General features: G+C 38.5%; 1 protein-coding gene and 1 pseudogene across 2 annotated transcripts in view; one reads left to right on the top strand and one right to left on the bottom strand.

Moving 5' to 3' along the window:
* The window catches only part of FAM13A (family with sequence similarity 13, member A), a 342,193-nt gene that overhangs the window by 314,149 nt on the left and 7,731 nt on the right, over positions 1 to 20,313 (bottom strand). The gene's annotated exons all lie outside the window — the stretch shown is intronic.
* Positions 17,066 to 17,949, top strand: LOC105504876 (annotated as a pseudogene). Its single transcript, XR_001000662.1, has one exon. The product of XR_001000662.1 is annotated as a 40S ribosomal protein S4, Y isoform 1-like (transcript).

Genomic DNA, 20,313 nt, shown 5'->3' on the forward strand with positions numbered 1-20,313 from the left:
GCACAAGTATACATATGTAACAAACCTGCACGTTATGCACATGTACCCTAGAACTTAAAGTATAATAAAAATAAATAAATAAATAAAAATGAGCAGAGAACAAGAACAGACACTTCCTAAAAGAAGACATATAAGCAGCCAACAAACATGAAAAGATGTTCAACATCACTCATCATTAGATAAACACAAATCAAAACCACAGTGAGATCTCATCTCATACCAGTCAGAATGGCTATAATTAAAAGTCAAAAAACAACAGATGTTGTCAGGGTTGCAGAGAAAAGGGTACATTTATTCGCTGTTGGTAAGAATGTAAATTAGTTTATCCCCTGTGAAAAGTGGTTTAGAGATTTCTCAAAGAACTAAAAATAGAACTACCATTTAACCCAGCGATCCTATTACTGAGTAGTATACATCAAAGGAAAATAAATCAGCTGGGCACAGCGGCTCATGCCTGTCATCTCAACACTTTGGGAGACCAAGGCAGGTGGATCACCTGAGGTCAGGAGTTTGAGACCAGCCTGGCCAACATTGCGAAACCCCATCTCTGCTAAAAATACAAAAATTAGCCAGGTGTGGGGGTGTTTGCCTGTAATCCCAGCTACTTGGGAGACTAAGGCAGGAGAATCACTTGAACCTGGGAGGCAGAGGTTGCAGTGAGCTGAGATTGCATCACTGCACTCCAGCCTGGGTGACAGAGTGAGACTCCATCTCAAAAGAAAAAAGAAAATAAGTCATCCTAACAAAAAGATACCCGTGCTCATATGTTTTTTGCAACACTGTTCACAATATTAAAGACATGGAATGAATTTGGGTGCCCATGACTGAAAATGTGGCACACATAAACCATGGAATACAACACAGTCATGAAAAAGAATGAAATCATGCCTTCTGTAGCAATATGGATGCAGCTGGAGGCCAGTATCCTAAGTAAACTAATGTAGAAACAGAAAAACAAATACAGCATGTTCTCACATATAGTGGGAATGAAACATTGGGTACAGAAAAAGAGAGGGGAGAGAGAGAGGGAAAAGGGTTGAAAAAGTTCCTATTAGGTATTATGTTCACTATTTAGGTGACAGAATCAATGGAAGCCCAAACTTCAGCATCACATAATATACCCTTGTAACAGACCTGCACACGTACCTTGAATCTAAAATTTGAAAGACAAAAAATAAAAAATTAGTGTGTCTAAGTCTCAAAACCACCTTATCAGTATGTACTCTTAGCTATTTCCATTGGGATAAGAAAATTAATGCACAAAAAGAAGGAAGGAAGGAGAGAGAGAGAGAAAGAAAAGAAAAGAAAAAAGAAAAGAGAAAAGAAAAGAAAGAAAGAAAGGGAGAGGAGAGGAGAGGAGAGGAGAGGAGAGGAGAGGAGAAAGGAAAACTGAGATGCCAAGAACAGAAACTTGACTAAGTTTACATGGTGATATGGTTTACATTTGTGTCTCTCCCCAAATATCACGTGGAATTGTAATTTCCAATGTTGGAGGAAGGGCTGGGTGGGAGGTGATTGGATCATGGGGGAGGATTTCTCTCTTGCTGTTCTTGTGATAGTGAGTGAGTCCTCACAAGATCTCATTGTTTAAAAGTATGTAGCACCTCCTCCTTTCGTCTCTTCCTCTTTCTCTGGCCATGTAAGACATGCTTGTTTTTCCTTTGCCTTCACCATAATTATAAGTTTCCTGAGGTCTCCCGAGTCTTGTATCCTGTACAGCCTGCAGAACTGTGAGCCATTTAAATGTCTTTTCTTTATAAATTATCCTGTCTCAGGTAAGGACATGAGATTTGTGAAGGGCCACGCACACAATGATATAATCTGGATTTGAATCACAACCCATATTTACAGCAATGTGAGAACAGACTAATACAGCAAATGTGGTACCTAGGAGTGGGCATTGGTATAAAGATACCTCAAAATATGGAAGCAGCTTTGGAAATGGGTAATGGTCAGAGGTTGGAACAGTTTGGAGGGGCTCAGAAGAAAGGAAGATGAAGGAAAGTTTGGAACTTCCTATAAACTTGTTGAATGGTTGTGATCAAAATGCTGATAGTGATGTGGACAATGAAGTCCAGGCTGAGGAGGTCTCAGATAGAGATGAGGAACTTATTGAGAACTGGAGTAAAGGTTACTCTTATTATGCTTTAGCAAAGGAAGTGGCAGCATTTTGCCCTTCTCTAGGGATCTGTGAAACTTTAAAAGAACTTAAGATAAATGATTTAGGGTATCTGGAGGAAGAAATGTCAAAGCAGCAAACCATTCAAGATTTGACCTGGCTGCTTCTAACAGTGTATTGTCATATGCATGAGCAAAGAGCTTATCTGAAACTGGAACTTATATTTATTAATAAAAAGAAAACAGAGCATAAAAGTTTAGAAAATTTGCAGCCTGATCATATGGTAGAAAAGAAAATCCGATTTTCTAGGGAAGAATTCAAGCCAGCTGCAGAAATTTGCAGCTGAACATTCAGAGGAACTGAATGTTAATAGCCAAGACAATGGGGAAAATGTCTCAAAGGCATTTCAGAGACCTTCACAGCAGCCCCTCCCATCACAGGGCTGGAGGCCTAGGAGGGAAGCTGGGCCCAGGGCCTATGTTGCTCTGCTCAACCTCAGGACACTGATCCCTGTGTCCCAATCACTCCAGCGCCAGCCATGGCTATGGGACCCAAAATAGATCTCAGGCCACTGCTCCAGAGGGTACAGGCTATAAGCCTTGGTGGCTTCCACATGATATTAAGCCTGTGGGTGCACAGAGGGCAAAAGTTGAGGCTTAGGAGCCTCCACCTAGATTTCAGAGGATGTATGGAAACTCCTGAATGTCCAGGCAGAAGTCTGCTGCAGGGGTGGAATCCTCATGGAGAACCTCTACTAGGGCAATGTAGAGGGAAAATGTGAGATTGGAGCCCCCATACAAGAGTCCCCACCAGGACACTGCCTAGTGGAGCTGTGAGAAGAGGACCACCATCTTCCAGGATCCAGAATGGTAGATCCACTGAGAGCTCGTGTCATGTGTCTGGAAAAGCTGTAGGCACTCAATGCCATCTCAGGAAAGCAACCAAGGGTCTGTACCCTATAGAGCTATAGGGGCAGAGATGCCCAAGTCCTTGGGAGCCCACACGTTGCATCAGTGTGGCCTGGATGTGAGACATGGAGTGAAAGAAGATTATTTTTGAGCTTTAAGATTTAATGCCCTGCTGGGTTTCAAACTTGCACAGGGCTTGTAGTCCCCTTGTTTTGGCTGATTTCTCCCTTTTTGAACAGCTGTATTTACCTAACACCTGTACTCCATTTTATCTTGGAGGAAACTAACTTGGTTAAAAAAAAAAACAACTTGGTTTTGATTTTACAGGCTCATAGGCAGAAGGGACTTGCCTTGTCTCAGATGAGACTGTGGACTGGACTTTTGAGTTAATGCTGAAATGAGTTAAGACTTGGGGGACTGCTGAGAAGGAATGATTGTATTTTGTAATGTTAGAAGGACATGAGATTTAAGAAGGGCCAGGGACAGAATGATACAATTTGGATTTGAGTCACCACCCACATCTCATCTCAAATTGTAATCTCCAATGTTGGAGAAGGTGCCTGGTGAGGGGTAATCAGGCCAGAGGGGTGGATGGTTATAGTGAGTCAGTTCTCACAAGATCTGGTTGTTTAAAAGTATGTAGCACCTCTCTCTTTCCTCTCTTCCTCCTCTTCTGGCCCTTCCAGAAGTATAAGATGAGCCTGCTTCCCCTTTGCCTACCACTGTGATTGTAAGTTTCTTGAGGCCTCACCAGCCATGCTTCCTTACAGCCTGTGGAACCAGGAGACAATTAAACCTCTTTTCTTTATAAAGTACCCAGTCTCAGGTAGTTCTTTATAGCAATGCGAGAACAGACTAATACATATGGCTGGTAAAGTTTAGAGCCAGAACATAACCTCAGATCCTTAAGGCTCCAGTGCTTGAGCTTTTAATGATGACACACTATGGCATCACCAGAACCTTTAATACTGGCAGCTCTGTGAGGGCCCAAGGGGGCCAACATTACCTGTATGCAGCTCTGTTTAACTTAATACAAAATGCAATTTTAGACTACTGAAATCAATGGCCTATATTTCCTTATAGCAATCCTTCACAAATTTAAAGCCCATATATTGAAAGTACTTTGAAGGATAATCAGGTTACACTGCTGGTTAAATTCAGAACCATGTGCTCCAAGACTCTTTGGAACTGGAGCTAGGGTTAATAAATCTAACAAGGAATGTATAAGATAGAAAGACACCCCATCACCAAATAAAAGTAGCACAAGGAAAGTACAAGGTGATGCTGAGATATCTTGCTCCAGAAAGCAATAAAAAAAATGCTCAAGGCCTAAGGGGGCACATCCACAAGACCTATGGGCCAGTGTAATGGAATCCCACTGGTCAAATTTAGGGCAGTTCAAGCACCAAGAGTAAGCACTGTAAATAATGACATATTTAGTTAAGCTAAATTTGTTATTAATACATATAACCTATGTATTAACATATTTAATACACTAATAACATAGTGCATTAAAAATTCCTGAGTTCATAATAAGTGAGAGAAAGCAGTAAAAAAGTTAAGGCCTTCTTTACAGAAGAATGCTACAGTTAAATGTAGCAGGAATGACAATTAGAAAACCACTGTTTTTCTCACAAATCACTTAATAAATAACGTAAGCAAGGATAATCAGCAGCTGCCGAAACATCAGCTGAAAGGTTGCTGGAGAATAAGACTTTCACAGTGTCAAAAAGATTACCTCACGGATTATATACTCATTGCAAAGAAAAAATTCACTATTACAATTATATCTGGCTATAATCACCTTAAATCTTTACTCAAAGATCCAATTTATCATTACTAATCATGAGAGGACTTGTCATCACGTGCTCCTGATGTGATGCATTATAAAGAACACACAATTTATCAAGTATTCTTGCTAAAAACCTTTAAGGTGATGCTCACTAGCTTGTAAACCTAACTTCTAGTTTACAGTAAACACAGGAGCTACAAGAACAAGTTAAAAGAGACTGTGAAAAAAGAAACAAATCCAGAAGGAGGGACGTTCTAACATTGTATCAGCCTGGACTTTTCAAAACATCAATGCCATGAGGGAAAGACTGGTTCTAGATTTAAAATAAGTTAAAATATACAACCTTCAAATGTAATATATGATCTTGATTATTTCCCTATTTATTAAAGAAAAACATGGACACATGTCATTATGCATTTTACCAAATTCACAGAATGCATAACACAAACAGGGAAACCTAATGTAAACTATGAGATCTACTTAATAATAATATATCAATATTGGCTCATCAATTATAACAAATGTGCCACACCAATGCAAGATGATAGTAATAGAAGAAACTGGGAAGTAAGGACAAAGAATTATGTGGGAACTCTGTACTTCCCAGTCATTTTCTGTAAATGTAAAACTGCTAAAAAAAAAAAAAGTCTACTCATTTTTAAAAGCAAAATTAGGCCAGGTGTGGTGGCTCATGCCTGTAATAGCAGCACTATGGGAGGCCGAGGCAGAAGGATCACTTGAGGCAAGGAGTTTGAGACCTTTATATAAGCATAACTGACATCAAAAAAGGGGTGAGAGTTGTTCAAGACCAGCCTAGGTAACAAACTGAGACCCCATCTCCACAAAAAAAATATTTTTTTAAATTATCTGGGTATGATGGCTAATCCTCCCACCACAGCTTCTCAGGAGGCTGTGGCAAAAGATCACTTGAGCCCAGGAATTTGAAGCTGCAGTGAGCTATGATCACACCACTGAACTCCAGCTTGGGTGACAGAGCAAGACACTGTCTCTTTAAAAAAAAAAAGCAAAAATAAAAACAGTCAATTGTCTCATCAGGACAACTGGGAAAATGTGAAAATGTATTGGATATTAGATGGTGTAACTTTAAATATTTTAGGTATAATAACATATAATAACATCATGTAAGAACTAATTTATTCCAGCTATAGTATTCCTTATTCATATGAGGTGCATGCTGAAACAGGGATGCAGTGTAATGATGTCTTCAAATACTAAAATATTTCAAACACAAAGTGTCTATGCCTGTATATATATTGTATATATGCATATGTATACAAACATACAAAGAGACAGAGGGAATGAGTACAAATATCACAGAATGCTGATTTTTAAATCTAAGTGGGCAGTATACAGAGTGCCCATTATACTAGTCTTTCAACTTTTATGAATGCTTGCTATTTTTCATTAATAAAAAATTTGGAAAAAATAGGAATCCCTCAAAGAGACTTCCAGCTAACAAAGAATTATACCTTATACCAATTTTTTTGACAGCATAAGAGAAAAAGGAACATGTTCTTTCCAAATTGCAATTTAAAAATTAATAATAACAATTGTAGGATTACTCTTTTATAGAGACATAGACAATCGTATTAGCTTGGATAAGGTTGGCATCATTGGAAAAGGAATAGATCTGAAATTAGAGCACTTGAGTTTGAATCCTGGTTTTGCCATTGACTGGTATAGTCTCACTGGGAATGTCATCCTCTTTGGTGAATGTGCAGCTTTGGAGAAGAGCAAACCCAACAATAAAGAAGGATGACTCATGCTGTCTGTGATGGTTAATATTGAGTGTCAACTTGACTGGATTGAAGGATGCAAAGTATTGTTCCTGAGTGTGTCTGTGAGGGTGTTACCAAAGGAGATGAACATTTGAACATTTGAGTCAGTGGACTGGGAGGGGCAGACCCACACTCAATCTGGGTGGGCACCATCTAACAGCTGTCAGTGTGGCTAGGACAAAAGCAGGCAGAGGAACGTGGAAGGACTAGACTTGCTAGGTCTTCCATTTTCATCTTTCTCCCATGCTGGATGCTGCCTGCCCTCAAACATTGGACTCCAAGCTCTTCAGCTTTTCGACTCTTGGACTTACACCAGTGGTTTGCTAGGGGCTTTCAGACCTTCAGCCACAGATTGAAGGCTGCACTATCGGCTTCCCTACTTTTGAGGTTTTGGGACTCGGTGGGAATTTACCTTGTGATTGTTTGAGTCAATACTCCTAATAAACCCCCCTTCATATATATACCTATCCTATTAGTTATGTCCCTCTAAGAGAACCCTGACTAATACACTCTCCAGTCACCAACTGAGTCAATCTCAGGGAATACTGGGGAGACACCACAGCCAGATCACCCTCACATTCAGCCTTTTGAACTTATAAAAATTTTTATCTATCCCAAGACTGCCTCCTCATCTGTTAAACTGCAGTAATAACACCTACTTAAAAGTGTTGAGAATGTGAGTATAAGGGAGATAAAGAGAGGTGCTAATGAGTACAAACACACAGTTAGAAAGAAGGAATACATTCTAAGATTGATAGCAGAGTAGGATGACTATAGTTAACAAGTACTGCATATTTCAAAACAGCTAAAAGAATGGACTTGAAATGTTCCCAACACATAGAAATGATAAATACTTGAGGTGATCAAGTCAAATACCTTGACTTGATCATTACACAGCCTATGCATTTAATAAAATATCACATGTACCTCATAAATATGTACAAACATTATCAACAAAAATTGTTATGAGAGTTTAATTAACCCAATTATGTCAAAGGTTGCAGATTTTTCTTGCTAAAAATCAGACCTGGATGATGACCTTGAGCAGTAGGATATAAATAACTCCCACAAGCTTAGCGTTCCAATAATGGAACACTAGGCATAAATGGGTTAAATAATGTATGTAAAAGCATTTCTCACACAGTTAGAAGAGAGTTAATGCTGAAAATGTTGATTAAAAATTTCTTTGTGGTGACCAATTCTTTAAAAGGATAGTGTGGCAAGCCAGGCACCGTGGCTCATGCCTGTAATCCTAGCACTTTGGGAAGTTGAGGTGGGTGGATCACTCGAGCCCAGGAGTTCAAGACCAGCCTGGCCAACATGGTAAAACTCCGTCTCTACTAAAAATACAAAAATTAGCCAGAGGTGGTGGTGGTTGCCTGTAATCCCAGCTACTCCAGAGGCTGAGGCACAAGAATTGCTTGGACCTGAACGGTAGAGGTTGCAGTGAGCTGAGATCATGCCACTGCACTCCAGCCTGGGTGACAGAGCAAAACTCTGTCTCAAAATAAAACAGAATACTGTGGCAGAGTTTGCAGTTGCCTATTGATGGGTGTTTCTCTTCCTTAGTAAGAGAACTCTGATTTTGTTTGCAATGGTAGGGAACAAAGTGCTCAGTTGAAATGTACCCACCCTTCATTGCAGCACATCTTTGATAGACATATGTATATGTTTGATGAACAAGATATAAATAGATGTTGCTGGGACCACCAGAAAAACTCCTTAAAAGGGGAGCAATACAGTCTTTTCCCCATGTCCCTGTTTTCTGCCTAGATCACAGATACAATGCCCAACAGCCATGCTGTAATTAAGTAGCAACCCAGAAGCTAAGCTCTAAATACAGTAAAATAGAAAAAAGGGACTTGTAGCCTGATGACGTAATAGAGGCACATGTCCACCTTGGAATAGCTAGCTATGGACTTATTTTATGTGAGAATCCCCAAATAGTGCTCTGTCAGAAAGTCAATTATTTACTGAATACGTTGTTAAATCAAGGAAATCTGAAGCCGTCTAAAAATCAATTTTCTAAATCTAGTACATTAATTTGAAAAACTCAAAGCAGTTCTTGGATACCTTATTCGTTACCCTTACAGAAACATTTCATACCGTAAAGAGTTATTTATGTGCATTGTAGATCCAAGACAATAGCTCTTAACCTAGAATCCATGAATCATGAGACCCTAAAAGTACATAAAATATAATTTTTTTAGAAATCATATTCTCAAAGAGGTCTATGATCTGAAAAATAAGGATCCAACAGTCTTTAAACATTCACAGAAAAGTCAAGTTTAAGAAAAGATTTTTAACAGATAATCCATTTAAATTTCTCTTTATGCTTTTTTCCTATTTAGCCCATTGATTTTGTCATCCAAAAATTATTTAAAATAACCTAAATCACCTTATAGCTCACAAATTAGGTTCAACTAATTTTTTCAAATTAGACTAAAAACTTTCTATTAAAAAAGACTCTATGTACTTGGTACTGTTGAAATGTTCAAGAATCTATTAAAGACAAATCCAATAAAAATCTTGTGGTATCACTTCTTCTGAAACCACACAGATGAAGACAATGAAGAAAAGTAACAGAAAAGATATAAACTCTTATTTGTATATGTGATGCCAAAGGTGAGGATGGTGCGGAAAGCTTATGGCAGACATCACACCAGCACTGGGGCAGGAGTCTAGAAAGGACCAGCAGTGGAAAGCGTTCAAACTCTCCTACAAATATTTACCACCTGAAAGAGAGAGCACACTGTCAAAAGGAGCTGACAAGACTCAGCTGATTAGAGAAGAGGAGGGAGAAGGTACAGAGGACACCTACAGGCACACCAAGGTGGCAGATACCAGGAAGCATTAGAAAAATACACTACCTAAGAGTGAGTGCATCACCTTGGAAGGCAAGTTTACAAAGAGAAGGCAACAGAGGTCTCTTGACCCAGGCCAGCTTCTGGGAGGCAAAGGAGAGATGGGCAAACAGAGGGGCTGTATTAAGAAAACAGACATTTTTGTAGTAATAGCGGGGGGAACCTCCTGAGCTGTGAAACCTGAAAGGCTACTTTGGCCTGTTATCACTATACCCCACAGGAAACTCTTGCTACTAACTCGCAAAACTTCATCTCACTCAAATATGAGTAGGAAAAAAGGATCATGGCCAGCATTTACATAGAAACAGTATTTTTTAAGTATAAGAAAGCATCACTATCTTCCTGCAAGAACTCATCAGAAAAATGCTGCCAAGAAGCAGACGGAAACTATAACCTAACAAAAAGAACTAACAAAATTTTAATAAGGATGTGACAACAGAAGCACAGACAACAACAAAAAAGATAAATAGAACTTCAAAACTAAAAATGTTTGTGCATCAAGAGACACCATGGCCAGGAGCAGTGGCTCATGCCTGTAATCCCAACACTTTGAGAGACTGAGGCAGGAGGATTGCTTGAGTCCAGAAGTTCAAGACATCTGGGCAACATAGCAAGACCCTGTCTCTACAAAATACAATAAATAAATAAATAACCAAGCAAGCAAGCAAGCTGGGCATGGTGACACACACCTGTAGTCCCAGCTACTCATGAGGCCGAAGTGGGTGGACTGCTTGAGCCCAGGAGGTTGAGGCTACAGTGAGCCATGATCTCACCACTGTACTCCAGCCTGAGCAACAAAATGAGACCCTATCTAAAAAAAAAAAAAGACACTTATCATAGAGTGAAAAGACACAACACATAGAATAGAATCCTATAGAATAGGGGAAAATATTTGCAATTCATATATCTGAATACATATTCAAAATATGGAAAGAATTCCAACAATTCAACAACAAAAAACAGCCCAGTTCGAAAATGAACAAAGGACTTGGATGATCATTTTTCCAAATAAGACATAATGTGGCTAATAAGCACATTAAAAGATGCTCAACATCACTAGTCTTTAGGGAAATGCAAATCAAAACTACAATGAGATATCACTTCACACCAATTAGGATGGCTATTATAAAAAAAGAAAGAAAGAAAATAACAAGTATTGGTTAAGAGGTGGAAAAGTTGTAACCCCTGTGCATCATCAGTGAAATACAAAGTAGAATAGCCAAAGTGGGAAACAGCTAAATGGTTCCTCAAGAAGTTAAACATAGATTTACTACATTATCTAATGATTCCCCTTCTGGGTATATACTCTGAGAGCAGGGACTCAAACAGACATTTGTTCAACAATGTTCGCAGCAGCATTATTCACAACAGCCAAAAAGCAGAAACAATCTAAATTGTTTCACAACAGATGAATGGATAAATACAAGGTAGAATATACATAAAATGGAATATTATTCAGGCTTGAAAAGGAATGAACTTCTGACACACGCTACAAGATGGATGAACCTTGAAAGCATTATGCAAAGTGAATAAACCAGACACAAAAAGACAAAAATTGTCTAGTTACACTAATATGAGATACCTAGGCTAGGCAAACATACAGTGACAGAGGGAAGAACAATGGCTACCAGGAGCTGGGAGGTGGGAGGATTGGAAGTTATTGTTTTATGGGTATAAAGTTTATTTTGGAGGTGATAAAAAGTTCTTGAAATGGATAGTGGTAGTGATGCATAACACTGTGAATATGCTTAATCCTACAGAATTATACACCTAAAATAGTTAAAACAGTAAATTTTATGTTATGTATATTTTATCGCAATAAAAAAAGTTAAAGAATTGATCACAATGATGAAAGAACACAAATCAGAAATAAAAAATTCAGGGAAGAATTTGAGCCACTTTAGATCCCACCTATTCTTCTTTCCAACATGCGTTTCTCTTTTTTCTTTTTTTTTACTTCAAAAGTGTTTTTGAGGTGATCAGATAATAGGAGAATGTGAAGTAGAGACCGGTGGAACTCAGGAAACGGGGAAAAGGGAAAGGAAAAAACATTTCAGAAGTGAAGACTAAATTATAAGAACACAAAGAAGAACAGAAACTGTTCACCTCAGTAAGGGGCAGAGAGGAAATGAGGAAAGTAGATATAATGAAACATTTTTAGAAATCGGAACGATTTGAGAGTTACAGAAAGCAGCTAACTGATGCCACTTTATGCCCCATTTCCACTCTTAGAAATCCCCAATGAAGAAAATCAAACAATGGAATAGAGTATTTAAAGATGTAATTCACAAAAACTTTGTTTAAATAGAAGTGCTTTGAGTTTACATATTGAAAGGCACATCACAAACCCAGAACAGTCTGTACAAAGATATATTATAAGGAAATTATTAGACTAACAATAAAGAATCTTTTGCACAGCCAAGCAAAAATCATGTCACCATGTAATAAAAGAAAAATAAGAGTAGCCTCAAATTTATAGATTGCAGTATTTGACCTTGGAAGAGCATGAAAGGCTTACAAAATATTTATGGAAAGAAAGTATGAGCCAAGGCCGGGCACGGTGTCTCACGCCTGTAATCCCAGCACTTTGGGAGGCCAAAGCAGGCGGATCATGCCCTGAGGTTGGGAGTTTGAGACCAGTCTGACCAACGTGGAGAGATCCCGTCTCTATCAGTAATACAAAAATTAGCTAGGCATGGTGACACATGCCTGTAATCCCAGCTACTTGGGAGGCTGAGGCATGAGAATCGCTTGAACCCAGGAGGCGGAGGTTACAGTGAGTTGAGATCGCGCCATTGCACTCCAGCCTGGGCGACAAGAGTGAAACTCCATCTCAAAACAAAAAAAAAAGAAAGAAAAAAAAGAAAGTATGAGACAAATTTAATAATCAGCCAAGCTGTCCTTCAACTATAAAAGCTACAACTTGAACAGACAAAGGCTACAAGAATACTGTACACCTGAACCTTCCTTGTCCAAACTACCAGAGAACAAATTTTAACCAATTACTCAATGGCTGGGAAAGTTTGATGAAAAGACCAGCAAAAAAATTAAAAATAAAGTAAAAATACAACCATGTAATATGAAGAAGAAATGAAAAATCTGGAACAATTATACACAAAAGAGAAGATTGGAGGTTGGAACATATTCAGGTTTTAAAAGAGCTGCCACATGGTTCAGACTGTAGGAGAAAGTAAATGGCAGTTACATGGAGACACATTTTAAGACATATAAAGAAGAAATAACAGTCACTTCTATTGATGAAATAGATTTTCTCAGAAGGTAGTAAAACTCCTAATAATCGAAGACGGGCAAAAATCATAATGTGATACTATTTGTTATCCATTCTACTCATAGAAATTTTTAAAAAAGAAAAGAGTGGCCAGGCACAGTAGCTCATGCCTGTGATTTGGGACGCCAAGGCAGGCAGACTGCTTGAGCCCAGGAGTGCAAGACCAGCCTGGGCAATATAGCAAAACCTCATTTCTGCAAAACATACAAAAATTAGCCGAGTGTAGAAGCATGCGCCTATAATCCCAAGTACTCAGGAGGCGAGGTGGGAGGATCACTTGAGCCTGGGAGGTTGAGGCTGCAGTGAGTCATGCTCACACCACTGCACTCCAGTCTGGGTGACAAAGTGAGGCCCTATCTCAAAAAGAAAAGAAAACTAACTCAAAGAGTTGAGTAAAAACCAAAGAGTAATAAAAAAAAAAATTATTTTTAAGTAAAAACAAGAAAAAGAAAAAAGAGAAATGAATGTTGGAAAGAAGTATTGATGGGATCTAAAGTGGCTCGAATTTCTGGAAGGCAATTTGGCAGTGCCCAGCAAAAGTGAGAGCTTCTTCATAGGTTATTCTCTCTCCAACCAGGCCTTTGAACACAGGGGAAGGGCAAGCAACAGTGAGCAAGACTCCTATCTTATACAAAGGGACTGCCAGATATTTGCAACATACTGTTATCGGGGGTGGAGTGAGAAGAAGGCGATAAAACTCATGTCAAGCGTAATCTGTTTTTATAAGTCTACATGATCACAGAAAAACTTTAGAAGGACATATACAAATATATTAAGTGGTTTTTCTTTGGGGGGGGTGTCAAATCTTGAATAATTCTTATTTTCTCCTCTTAAGTTTTCTGTAGTTTCTCATTTTATACTCCAGACATGTTACTATCACAAGAAAATTAAGTTATTATAAAAAGTTAAATTCTCTATATAAACACAAGTCAAGACCTATTGCTGAACTCCATGATGGTAGAGTGAAGAGGTCTGCAAATACTTTCCTAAAAAAAACGTATAAAATGAGACCAAACAAAAAAAGTTCCAGGGCTCTAGAAATTGATCAAAGATATAAAAATTAAACTGAGAAACATTTATTCATGAATGGGAGATGAAGTGTAGTTAAGAATAGTGGGAGTTTGCAGCACTCTTGCCTAGGCCTGTTCCCAAACCCTCCATGCCCTAGGCTGGGCTGGCATAGTAGTGTTACCACAGGGGGAACCAGCAGTGAAAACTAGTGGCTTTAGTGATTTGGAAGAGAGGACAAAAACCCACACCCAGTGGGTCATGTATCTAATAAAGGACTTGTATCCAGAACATAAAGAACTTTTATAATTCAATAAAACCAAAATGACACAACTAAGAAACAGGCAAAAGATATGAAAACACATTTAGCCAAAGAAGACATACAATGGCTAATATGCATATGAAAATATACCCAATATCATTAGTCATGAAGAAATTGAGATAGCACTACTAACTCACTACAATGGTTATAAGAAAAAAAACTAACAATACTATATGTTGGCAAGGATATAGAGAAACTAGAACCCTCATTCATTACTGGTGACAATATAAAATGGTACAACCACTTTGGAAAAGGTTGGCAGTTTCTTAAAATGTTAAATGCAAAATTACCACACAACCCAGTAATTCAACTCCTAGGTACCTACCCAAAAGAAATGAAAATCCATATCCACACAAAGACTTGACTTGTATATTAATGTTCCTAGCAGCATTACTGATAATAATCAAAATCAGAAACAACCCAAGTATCTATCAGTGAATGAATAAAATGTGATATATTATAAATAGAATATTATTCAACAATAAAAATGATATGCTAACACATGCTACAACATGGATGAACCTCAAAAACATTACGCTAAGTGAAAAAAGCTGATCACAAGAGAACATATGTGTTCCATTTATATCAAATGTCCTGAAAAGGCAAATGTATAGTGACATAAAGCAAATTAGTGGTTGTCCTGTGGGGGTGGGGAGGGATGGTGAGAATGTTCTAGAATTGGATTTTGGTGATGCTTGCACAGTTGGTCAATTTACCAAAAGTCATTAAACTGTACAGTTTTAATGAGTATACATATGGTATGTAAATTATACCTCAAAAGAGCTGTTAATAAAATAGAAAGTCAACAAGTGCTTGGTAACTTCCTGTCAAAATAAGACTACTGTCAGTAGAAATACTATATTGATATTAATATTTTTTCAAAGATTCCATATTCTTCAGTCTAATAACATACTATTGCTTTTCAATAATGTTAGATGAAATAGATAACTTTTGGAGTGGGTCACTTTTAAGAGATTACTACTGCTACACTAATGTACAAAAAACCTGAAACACAGAAACATTTATACACGTAGAATCCTTTGGTTATTTGGAAAAAGGTGGAAAGCTATTAATGTCACTATTTTACATCTTCTGTTCATCATTTCTGGCAGTTTTAACAAGACAAAAGATTTAAACAAAAAAGAACCATCTTGTAGGAGGTCACTATCAATTAAATCTGAAAAAATATTCTTGGAAAGATTATTCTTGCCATCATTTCTCAACACATTTACTGGAATGTAAAGTTAAAAACAGAATAGTGTTTTGAATTTTTATAAAATTACAAAGACTCAGGCTGGGTGCAGTGGCCCATGCCTGTAATTCCAGTGCTTTGGGAGGCCGAGGTGGGAGGACTGCTTGAGCCCAGGGGTTTGAGGCTGTAGTGAGCTATGATCTCACTATTGCACTCCAGCCTGGGCAAAAAAGCAAGACCCTAACTCAAAAAAAAAAAAAAAATTACAAAGACACATTTAAAGTTAATGACCTTAATGCTGTAGGGGAATTACAGCGTTACAGTGTCAAATGAAGACTCACTTGTTCATATATAGTTTCAGAAAAGTCAAATGTGCGGAAAACTAGACCTACGTGATTTCTTTACAGCGTAAACCACAGGAAAAAAAATCTATCACATCATTTCTTTACATTTTAACTAAAACTTCCTTCCTTCCTAAACATTAAAGAAATCTTTGGAATAACCACAAAAGCTAATTAAGTTCTTATTATTTGGCAACTTTATATCAAAATTCTCTTTCAACAACTGTTTCTCTTTAGCGTATCATTTTCACTGCCACTCTGTACATTTTTCATAGAATAGAACATTTGTCTGAGTTTTATTGAATTATTATTTCATTTTGTTTTGAGACAGAGTCTTGCACTGTTGCCTAGACTAGAGTGCAGTGGCGTGATCTCGGCTCACTGCAACCTCCACCTCCCAGGTTCAAGTGATTCTCCTCATCTCAGCTTCCCAAGTAGCTGGAAATACAGGCACCTGCCACCACACCTGGATAATTTTTTTTTTTTTTTTGTATTTTTAGTAGAAATGGGGATTCACTATGCTGGTTAGACTGGTCTCGAACTCCTGACCTCGTGATCCTCCCACCTCAGCCTCCCAACGTGCTGGGATTACAGGCGTGAGCCACCACCTCCAGTCTATTGTATTATTTTAAGTAATGTATACATTTTTATACAGTGAAATAGAATAAAAATTTAATACTTCCATAGTAATGTTCTCTAATTATCTCATTTTTAAGAGTCTCTAATATTTTCACTTTCTGATTTGCCAAAATATTAAGTTAACTTGAAAAAAGAAGATACCATAAAAATAAATAAGAAGTACCATGATGTTCTTTTGAAATTGGTTAAAGTACTGAATTGGTAGAAAAACTAATACAACTAGTAAGGATATATTTACCAACTTTCTTTAGAAAGGCATTCCTCAATCCAAAATTACTTTTCTTTAATTCACATATATACTATTATTCTTATGATTTCACTTTCATATTTACATTCTCATCCATCTGTAGTTTAAATCATAAGGAAGAAAATCAACCAATTATTTTTCTCCAAGTGACTAGCCATTACAAAATTGCTTTAATTTGTTATTTTAACATCTGATAGGGTAGCCCCTCCAAGGTTAACATTCTGAAAGGGGGTAGCTGAAATAATTCAAAGTTGGAGTAAAACAAAACATGGAATTTTTTCCCATGAACCATTCATTGAATGATTTTTTAAAATCTCCAGCCTGCCTATTTACATGTTAATTATACAATTTACGTAAACTTAATTATACTATTACTCACTGTAGTATCACTATTTAAACCATTGTAAATTCATATTTGCAGATAACAGCTAAAGTATGCTTGCTTATAGTTTCCATTCCAGGAACTACTGGACAAAAGTTTCTTCCTTGTCTCTAAAATTTAATTTTCCTAATTCAGTTTTAAGATTTAGATCACATTGAGAGTATGGTTGCACCGGAAAAGAAGAGATTCTCTTCCATCACAGGGTTTCGCCATTGCCCGGGGCCCCAAGAAGCACTTGAAGCCTGTTGCAGCTCAGAAGCATTTGGATGCTCGACAAACTAACAGGTGTATCTGCACCTTGTCCATTGACAGGTCCCCACAAGCTGAGGGAATGTCTTCCCCTGATTGTCTTCCTCAGGAATAGACTCAAGTACACATTGACTGGAGATGAGATATGTATGCAACACTTCATTAAAATTGATGGTAGGGTTCGAGCGGATAGCACACACCCTGCTGGATTCATGGATGTCATCAGCATTGAGAAGACAGGTGAACATTTCCGCCTGGTCTATGGCACCAAGGGCCGTTTTGCCGTTCACCACATCACAGTGGAAGAGGCAAAGTAAAAGCTGTGCAAAGTGAGGAAGATCACTGTGGGGATGAAGGGAATCCCACACCTGGTGACTCATGATGCTTGAACCATCTGCTACCCAAATCCTCTCATCAAGATGAATGAAACTGTGCAGACTGATTTAGGGACTGGCAAGACAATCAACTTGATCCAATTCGACATGGGCAATGTGTGTATGGTGATTGGTGGAGCCAACCTCAGTCGTCTTGGTGTGATCACCAACAGGGAAAGACATCCTGGTTCTTTTGATGTGGTGCATGTGAAGGATGACAATGGCAACAGTTTTGCCACAAGGGTTTCTGACAGTTTTGTCACTGGTAATGGCAATAAGCCTTGGATTTCTCTCCTTAGGTGAAAGGGCATCCGACTTAAAACTACTGCGGAAGAGGAAGACAAGAGGCTGGCCACCAAACAGCAGTAGCTAAATTATAGTAGCAGCATATCTTTTTTCTTTGCACAAATAAACAGTGAATTCTTGTTTACAAGAAAAAAGAAAGATTAGATCACATTAATCTAACTCTTGGTCTTAACAGTCTTTGTTACCCAATTAGCCCATTCTTTCACTTTCTATGCTGCTTCATGCTGGTGGGCGCTTCCTAACACTATCATTAAAGCTTACTTACGCTGACACTCACTCAAAACAACTGACCCTAAAACAAATCTCCTAGATTCTAGTGATTTTACTCATACTCTCTCACAGCTTCTTAACACTAATCTATAACTAAGTAATTGACCACATGCTACGATCTGCTATAGCAGCCTGAAGAGATAAGACACCATGCTTTTGTTTGACTTCTGAATTCTGCATAACATAGATGAAAATTCTACTTGCACTACAAGTTTACAGAAGAAAATATATAATGCCCGAGTTCTCCTGCCTCCGGAGTAACTGGGACTACAGGCGCCCGCCGCCGCACCAGGCTATTTTTTTTTGTATTTTTAGTAGAGACGGGGTTTCACCGTGTTAGCCAGGATGGCTTTGATCTCCTGACCTCGTGATCTGCCCGCCTCGCCCTCCCAAAATGCTGGGATTACAGGCGTGAGCCACCGCACCCGGCCAAGATAAAATGTTTTACAGTCATGTCCTTGGTCTTCAAATGACTTATCTAAACATAAAATTAACCTCTTCTTCCTCAAATACTTCAATTATTGGTTTATTGTATAGAGAAGCACAACTAAATGTTTAATTCTGGTTAAAGTTTGGTCCAAATCCAATAATATAAACAGTCTCTTCAGATCACAGAGTTCCTTTCATTTTATTTAAAATAAAGTACAATGAACCAATAGTAACAGTATTAAGGAAACTACCATAAGGCAAGACACAAAGTAGCCTGCCATTTCACAAAGGTAAAATTTTTAGGATGCTACATAGCTTACAATGTATTTTCACATTATTGTTTGATTTGATGTACACAACAATCCAATGTAGGCTGCTATTATCCCTATTCGATAGGTGAAGAAAGTGAGAGAGGTGCCGGGCGCGGTGGCTCAAGCCTGTAATCCCAGCACTTTGGGAGGCCGAGACGGGCGGATCACGAGGTCAGGAGATCGAGACCATCCTGGCTAACGGTGAAACCCCGTCTCTACTAAAAAATACAAAAAACTAGCCGGGCACGGTGGCGGGTGCCTGTAGCCCCAGCTACTCAGGAGGCTGAGGCAGGAGAATGGCGTAAACCCGGGAGGCGGAGCTTGCGGTGAGCTGAGATCCGGCCACTGCACTCCAGCCTGGGCGACAGAGCAAGACTCCGTCTCAAAAAAAAAAAAAGAAAGTGAGAGAGGCTAAGTATCTTGCCCAAGTTCAAAAACCTGGCAAGTGGCCTACCCAAGACTCAAAGCAAAGCTATGTCATTCCTGCTCTCAAATCCTGCTCCAGTTCATTTCATGAAAAGCCTTCCCAAATCACAGAATAGCAACGCATTGTAAGATGAAGTGTATTGATTAGATGTTTCTGACTGCAAGTAATTGAAATTCCAGCTCAAATTGGCTAAAATACTAATGACATTTATTATCATATTGTAGTAATACAAAGGAGTTCAGTAGAAGGAAGACTCTAAGTTGGTGGATTCAGAGGTTCAAGGATATCATCACTATTCTACCATTCATCACCATATAAAGTCTTCATCCTTAGGCTACCTTTATCCATCGGTTAGATGTTTGCCAGCGGCACCTGGAGTATATAATTCCTTATAGGGAAATAGACTGTTAATATTCCATGGAATATTTGTCTACATTTCTCAACTACCTTTACATTTAGATGGGAACATGTGACTGGGTCAAAGCAATGAACTGTGAGGAGAAGAGAGGTGAGTCACTTCCAGGATGAGACAGATAAAAGCATCTGCACCTCATCCATCTCTTACTTTCCCTGATGTAACCTTGGAGGATTCAAGGTCTCAAGTTAAGGTAGCAAATACTCCACAGAATGAAAGCAGCCTGGTACCACAGTGGCCAGATGGAGGAGAGCTCCGTCAGCCTGCATTGGACTTTGATTAATCTGTAAATAAATCTTTGTTTCCTTGAGTTACTGGGATTCTAGTTTGACTGTTGTGACATTTGCCACTTATTACCCTAATGCGGATTGCATGGCTACCTGAGGGAAAGCCACACACTGGCCAGCGTGCACATTATCTGAGATGGAACATGTGCACCTGCATGGACTGCATGCAATTTTATAGTAAGAGGACTTCTACAGTATTTAGTTGGACACTCAAGAGAAAAGTTGAAAATATTTACAATTATACTACTAAATCTTACTAGATGGGAAACTGCAATTTTTATAAAAAGAACCATCAGGACCGGGCGCGGTGGCTCACACCTGTAATCCCAGCACTTTGGGAGGC

This window comes from Colobus angolensis, unplaced genomic scaffold (assembly GCF_000951035.1).
Source record: "Colobus angolensis palliatus isolate OR3802 unplaced genomic scaffold, Cang.pa_1.0 Scaffold123, whole genome shotgun sequence".
NCBI lineage: Eukaryota > Metazoa > Chordata > Mammalia > Primates > Cercopithecidae > Colobus > Colobus angolensis.